The following is a 7,156-nucleotide window of genomic DNA, read 5'->3' on the forward strand; positions in this document are numbered from 1 at the left end:
CTGAGGCTGGCTGGTCGGGCCCCAACATCTCCAGGTGACTGAAGTGGGCAGGCCAAAGCCATGTGCTGTGTCTGTGTGTGTGTGCGTATGTGTGCGTGTGTTGGGGAGTGTTGGGGGCTCTTGCCCCCGTGTGGCGCAGAGCAGAGCTGTGCCCCCACCCCGTATGAGGAGTAAAGGGTAGATGGGACTCCCCGTGTGGGCTCTGACAGGGGTCCCAGCCGCCCTCCTTACTCTCTGGGAAAAGGCAGGGTCTGAGAACCAGAAACCTGCCCGGCCCGTTCTAGCCCTCCATCTAGTTTCACTTTCTCTTTGTCCCCCTCCTTCCCCCTCCCATGAAGTTCCTTTGAAGTGAGAGGGAGAGGGATGGGTGTGTCCAGCCGGCCCGCACCCTCACCGCAGACCCAACCTGGGCCCAGGCTCCCGCCGGCTCCGGTCATCACCTGGGCACCGACGTGGCCGGCGTCACCCGCTCCTCACCCCCGTGAGCCTGGGTCCCCACATCCCCGGGTCCGGGGCGAGCCGGGGTGGGTGTGGCCCCCGGGCCTGGGGCGAGGACCCCGGGGACTCCAGGTGCGCCCAAGCTGGGCGCTGGCGGCGGGGGCGCCGGGCGGGGCCGCGAGGCCGGTGAGTCAGGGCCACCCCTGCGTGGGCGCGACGAGCAGGTACCCGGGCCGCGGACGACCCGCAGCGCGACCTGCCGGCCCGGGAGCCGCCCCGCCTGGAAAAACCGGTCGGGCCGGCGCGGCGCGGGCACATTCTGGCGGCGGGGGAGGGCGGCCGCCCCCTTAAAAGGCGCCGCGGCGCTGGCCGCCGCCGTTCGGACGCAGCCGCAGGGCCGCGCGGGGCCGCGGGCGCAGGGGACGCGCCGCCTGGACGGCTGGGCTCGCGGGGGCTCGGCGGCCGCGCTGCCCCTGCGCCCGGCGTCGGGGCGATGGGGGGCGCTGGGGGCGCCGGGGCGGACGGCCAGCAGGGCGCGGGGCGGAAGGGCTCTTCTCCCCACAGCGCGGCGGGCCCGGACTGGCGCGCTGGGTGCAGTGGTTCTTAACAGTTCAACAGTTCTGTAGCGCAATTGTGAAATGTTTAGGACCACTAGACCCGGCGGGCCCGGCGACGGCGGCGACACGACGGGGCGGCCCCCGCGCGGCCCGGGAGCAGGGGCGGGGGGCCGACGTGCACCGGAGCCGCCGGGAAGGAGTCCGCGGACCCGGCTCCGCGCGCCCCAGGCCGGCCTGAGACCTGCGCACCGCGCCGGCAGACCTCGGGGCCGGGCACAGCCCGAATAGGCCGGGCGTGGTGGCGCCGAGCGCTGGGGACCGCTGGGAACGGCTGGGGACCGCGGGGGACTGCTGGCGACGGCTGGGAACGGCTGGGGTTCGGGCGCACCAAGCCCACGCTCCTGGCGCGTTGCCGGCCTGGAGACACCGCCACCGCCCTCTTGGGCCTTGAGGGTCCCCACCCTTCTCGAAACTGCGCCGAATTCCCAGCCGGGACCTGGGGGTGGGCCCCGTGGGGTGAAGGAGCGCTCCTGTTTCCCGGCTTCCTGGGAGCTGGGGTTGCGGCCACCGCGTCCCCCAGAGCCGTAGTCTGTCTGAGCCTTCACTTCAGAGGGTCCGTGGAGGGCGAGCGCGGAATGAATGGAGGACCCCGAGGGACAGAAACTGAGGGTGGGGAGGAAACTGGGAGACCACGCCCCAGGGAGGGGGACAGGCCTGCAGGCTGTCACTCCTGAGGCCTACGGCTCCCTGCTGAAGTGGGTCTTGCGCCCCGGCCCCAGAGGTCTTGTGGGAGCGGAGAGAGCCTGGCGTAATCCCTGGGAGGAGCTGGCTCTGGGAGGGGCTCAGCCAAGTGTCATTCCATTCCCACCTCCCGCCAGGGGCGAGGTCACTTCTGCCTGCGGGATGAGACTAACCTGTCCCGGAGCCCGCTTGGCCCGCTGGCCTGGCCACACCCTCTGGGGAGAAAAGATCCCTTCCTCCTTGGCTCAGCGTTTGGGGGAGCTGGTGGGTCAGACCCACCTGGGTTTAAGGCCCATCAGTGCATGGACCGGCTGAGTGGCCTTGGGCCAGTCACCTGCCCGTGAATGTGCTGGTGTGTGGCGGGGTGTCCCAGCAGACTCCACTACAGCCGTCTCTCAGTGGGACACAGTGCCAGGCCAGGCCCGGGGTGCTGCGAGGGCCCTGGAGGGTCTTGGCCATGCTGCCTCTGCACCCAGTGCCTCTGGGTGGTGATTTCATCGTGCAGCGTGTGATATCTGCCCTGCCCGCCCTCCAGCAGCTCAGTGAGAGGGGCTCCCCTGCTGGGGCTCAGGTGAGGAATCACAGGGTGTTCCCTAGTCTGCAGCTTAGCATCATTTTGTAAGAAGCGAACATATGTACTACAGATTGATGAAAATAAACTTGATGAAAATATGTTCTAAAGCATTACCGTGTCCTGGAGGAGCTGTCCTTTCTCTTCCAGACCTCACCCTTCCTTCCCACCCCAGAGGGATAGAAATGAGGGTAGTTATGGGAGGGATGACCAGGTCCTCACCCTGGACCTGGCTTCCAGCCTCAGCCTTGCCTTTGGCACTGTGGTCTCCCAGTGAGTCCCCCGGTCCCTGCAACCAGCCTTCTCTTAGCTGAGGAAGAGATGCCTCCAGGATCCAGCAAACTTCCCACCTCCTTGAACCAGACCCCTGGGCCACACACCCTCCTTTCTGCTTTGAGCTACTACTGCCTTGAGGAGCCAGGCTGGGGAAAGGACTTGGTCCCCAGGGCCCCAGTTTCAGGCAGCTCCAGCCTGCTTCCAGCCTCCCCCCGTACTGGGCCCCTGGCTGGCTGCTACCATGTCCAGCCTGGCCAGGCTCTAGTCATTGGTCGGGGGCAAGGTTGGAGAGCTTAGGGGCTGAAGTGATGGAGGACCGTCCTTGGCCACACCCCCACCCCCATTTCTGGCACAGACTGAGTCAGCCGTGACTACAGTTCTCAGCCCTGCTGCCCAAAAGCAAGTGATCTTAGCAAGTCCCTCTTCCTCTCAGAGCAGATTTCTCCCTCTTGCAAAGAGGGATGTGATGCCCACCTCATGGGGTTCGCTGGAGGGGCCATGGAGACGATGCAGCCAAACTCCCGGAGCGCTGACGTGGAGCAGAGGTGGAGCTTGTCCAGGGACCCTGTCATACCTTGTGGGGAGGCTGGTGGGGGGGAAACCCCAAGGTAGCAATGGGGTGGGGTCTCACAACAGGCTCCCCCAGTCCCTGGGGCTTCCTGGAGGACAGACAGCTCCTACTTTTTGGTGTCTTTCCTGACACACACTGCCCCCTCCCCACCTCCCCAACCTCTCCCCTCTGCTGGCTCAGTGAGTGTCCCAGTATCCCTTCTCTTGAAGGTCCATAGTGTCAGCTGGGCCATGGCCCCCTCGGCTGCTTCTGTGGGGCTCTGGCCATTGCGAGGTGAATGGAAGAGGTGGCTTCAACTTCTCACTGGCCCCTAGTCCTCTGTCCCCTTTCTGGGTGGAACAGGGCCACCATGGTGCTGAGTCCAGCCTGCCCAAGCAGATAGAGGGCCACCCGGGCGTGGCAGAACATCCCTGGACGAGGCTGACCAGCTCACTGAGGTTTTCCTGGGACTTCCCAGTTTTCACACCAGAAGGCTTGTGTCCTGGGAACCCTCTTTGTCCTGGGCAGACTGGGACAGCTGGTTACCTTACCTGGGTCAGCTAGGGGGACCTGCCACCCTAGCTCCTTGGACCATTTACCAGCTTGTCTTTTCCACAAGAGAAATGAACCTTCTGTCTGTTTAAAGCCACTGTTATTTTGGTCTCTATTAAAGTAACTAAAGCAGCGTTCTGAGTCAGTGAAGATCACTGAGGCCCAGGCTTCGTGGCGCAGGATGGGCAGGGAGTCTGCCCCTCTGCTGAGTTCCTGAATGGCTCTGATCGGGGCCTGAGGCTGAAAGCTGTTAGTGTCTTCTGTAGTAGACCCCAGCAAGAGGAAGGAATTGGAGGTAGAGAGGGAAAACAGACCCCTGCACCTGTGGCTTTTGGCGATGTCCTGAGCCTCCGATCCCCAGGGGAGCACGAGCCCAGAACAGACCCTCCATCCCCAGCACCCCTGCCCAAGTCCCCGCTGAGGGCTCTCGCCAGGCTACCACGAGTCTAATTCCAAGTGCTTCTGCAGTTGAGAATCATCACAGAGAAAAGGAGGGACAGATGACAGTTCCCTAAGCTCTTCACCCTCTCGGCAGCTTGGGGACCCGTGCAGGAGAACAGGTCTGTCCGCTCCGAGGGCTCCGGGGCCAGCTGGGAGCGGATCTCTGAGCACCTGCTGTGGCTCTTAGAGGCTGTGGGGACCCTGACGGGAGGGCGTGTGTCCCAGCAGGCTTCCCTTGAGCCCTCTGCTCGCTAGAGACCACCCTTCTCCTTATTTCTTTATTTATTTCAGTTTATAGAGGTATAATGAACGTACTGTAAGTCGTTCAAAGTTTATTTACAGTGTACACTCTGATGACTTTCGATGTACGCATACATCTGTGAAACCATCACCGTGCTCAAGGTACCGATTAAATCCACCAGCCAACAGGGCAGACCTGGCTCTTCTTGATTTCTTCCTCCCTTCCCCCAGCCCCGCCCTCCCCACCCCCAAAGTCTTCTTTGTTGGAAGGTTTTCAGCTGCATGTTCTTTCATGGATATAGGACTGTTCAAGTTACCTATTTCTTCCCAGGTGACTTTTATCCGTTTGTGTCTCTCAAGGAATTTGTTTATTTAACCTAAGTTGTCAGATTTGTTGGTATGAAGTTATGTGTAATACTCCATTGTTATCCTTTTAGTGTCTGTAGAAACTAGAGCAGTGTCCCACTTCCCATTTTTTTAAAACATATTGGTTTGCATATTCTTTTTCAGTATAGGTTTCCGCAAGGTACTGAATATAGTTCCCTGAGCTGTACAGTAGAAACTTGTCGTTTATCTATTTTCTATACAGTAGTCAGTATGCCCAAACCTGGAACTCCCAGTTTATCCCTTCCCACCCCCTTCCCCTGCTGGTAACCATGAGTTTGTTGACTGTGTCTGTGAGTCTGTCCTACCTCCCATTCTTAATGTTGATGGTTTCTGTTTCCTCAGCCTGACTAGAGATTGATCGTTGTTGCCGATCTTCTGAGAGAACCAGCCTGTGGTTTCATGAATGTCGCTGTTACTGTCCTCTTTCCTATGTCGTTGTTGCTCCTCTTATCTCTGTTGTTTCTCTTCTATTTACTTTAGGTTTTGTTTGTTCTGCTTTTCTGGCTTCCGAAGGTGGTGTCTATTAGGCCATTTGAGGTTGACCCAAAGCTCCCTGAAGCTCTGTTTATGGTTTACTGGCCTGTTTCCTCTGCTTCATTTTGGAAAGTGTCTGTTTCTAGCTAAAGACTTGCCTCTTCTGCAGGGTCTAATTTGCTATGAGTTCTGTCAATGTAATTGTCATCCTGGACAGATTTTCCATCTATGGAAGTTTGATTGGGTCTGTTTTATAATGTCCATATCTCTGCTTAACGTATTTGAGCATCTTTAGATTTAAAAGACATTTTTATTTACAATGTTGTTAGTTTCTGGTGTACAGCACAGTGATTCAGTTTCCTAGACCTTCTTGAATATACTGAAATATACTTGAAACAATCACGTTCATGTGCTTGTCAACTAATTTTATCATCTGCATCATTTCTGGGTCTGTTTCTATTGATTGCTTTTTCTCCTCGTTATGTAGTTTTCTGTTTCTTTGGGTGCCTGGTAATTTTCGATTGGCTGCCAAACATTGTGGCTTTCATGTTCTTGGGTGCTGGGTAATTTCGTATCTTACCAATGTTGTAAGCCTTGTTCTAGGAACGGTGGAGCTACTTACAGAGCACATGATCCTTCTGAGGATTGCTTTTAGTCTTGTTAGGCTGGACCAGCTCAACGTTTATTCTGTTTTATTCTATTTCCCCCACAATGAGGCAGTCCTTGTGAGTGCTTTACCCTTTGCCTTGCCAATGATGAGGCTTATTCCTTTTTTGTTGGTGGGAACACACACCACTCCCAGCATGTTGAAAACATTTTTTTTTAATTATGGGAAAATATACAATACATAAGGTTTAATATTTCAACCCTTTTAAAGGATACAGTTCTGTAGTGTTAAGTATACTCACAGTGTTGTGCAACCATCACCACCATCCATCTCCAGAACATTTTTTTCATTGTTTAGAAAATACTTTACTAGTTTCTGTAATCAAACCCATGTAGATAAGACCTTATGTATTTAATACAGTGCGTTACCCCTGTACAAATGGACAAAATCCTGTTTAATGTGTCTAGACCAATATGGCTGTTAATTTCTGTACACTGCTCACCCAACACGGTACAACGGGGGTATTTTTTCCAAAGTTGACAGCACAAAGCTTCCAAAGATTTAAATTATGTATGTATATATATATAATATATATAGATAGATCATATATCTGTCTGTCTATATGGATAAACTTCTTTTACTTATATAAAGACACCGCCGGCAGTATGTCATGCAGCAGCAGCAGCAGCAGCTCCCCCGGGCTCTGCCGGCGCCTGAACAAAGTTGCAGAGACAGCGGCACACTCCATTAAAAAAAAGATAGAAAACAAACCCCAGAAAACTGCAGAGTTCTGTTGCTGTTGTGGTGCCCGGCACCATTTTCCCAGAATGTTTTTTTCGACTTGCAGTCCTGAAACTCTGTCTGCATTAAACAACAGTGCCACCCCGCCCCGCTCCCCTACACCCGCCGTTCTCCTTTCTGTCTCTAGGAATTTGTCCGCTCCAACGAGCTCATGTCAGTGGAATAAGTATTTCCATCTTCTGTGACTTGCTCATTTCATGGAGTATACGTCTCCAGGGTTCATCCATGGGGTAGCAGGCTTCAGAGTTTCCTTCCTTTTCAAGGCTGAACAATATTCCGTTGTGTGAATGGGCCACAGTTTGCTTGTCCATTCTTCTGTCGATGAGCACTTGAGTTGCTTCCACCTTTTGCTGCTGTGAGTGATGCTGCTGTGGCCATGGGTGTTTCTCTCCCTCCCTCCCTCCCTTCCTTCCTACCGTCCGTCCTTCCTTTCACTGTGGAAGGCACTAAATCCTCAGCTCTTACTTCTGGGATACCCCCCTCCCCATTCCTTCCTTAGCTGCACCTTCTCTGTTCTTTTT

The sequence above is a fragment of the Camelus ferus genome, chromosome 6 (genome assembly GCF_009834535.1).
Source record: "Camelus ferus isolate YT-003-E chromosome 6, BCGSAC_Cfer_1.0, whole genome shotgun sequence".
Lineage (NCBI taxonomy): Eukaryota > Metazoa > Chordata > Mammalia > Artiodactyla > Camelidae > Camelus > Camelus ferus.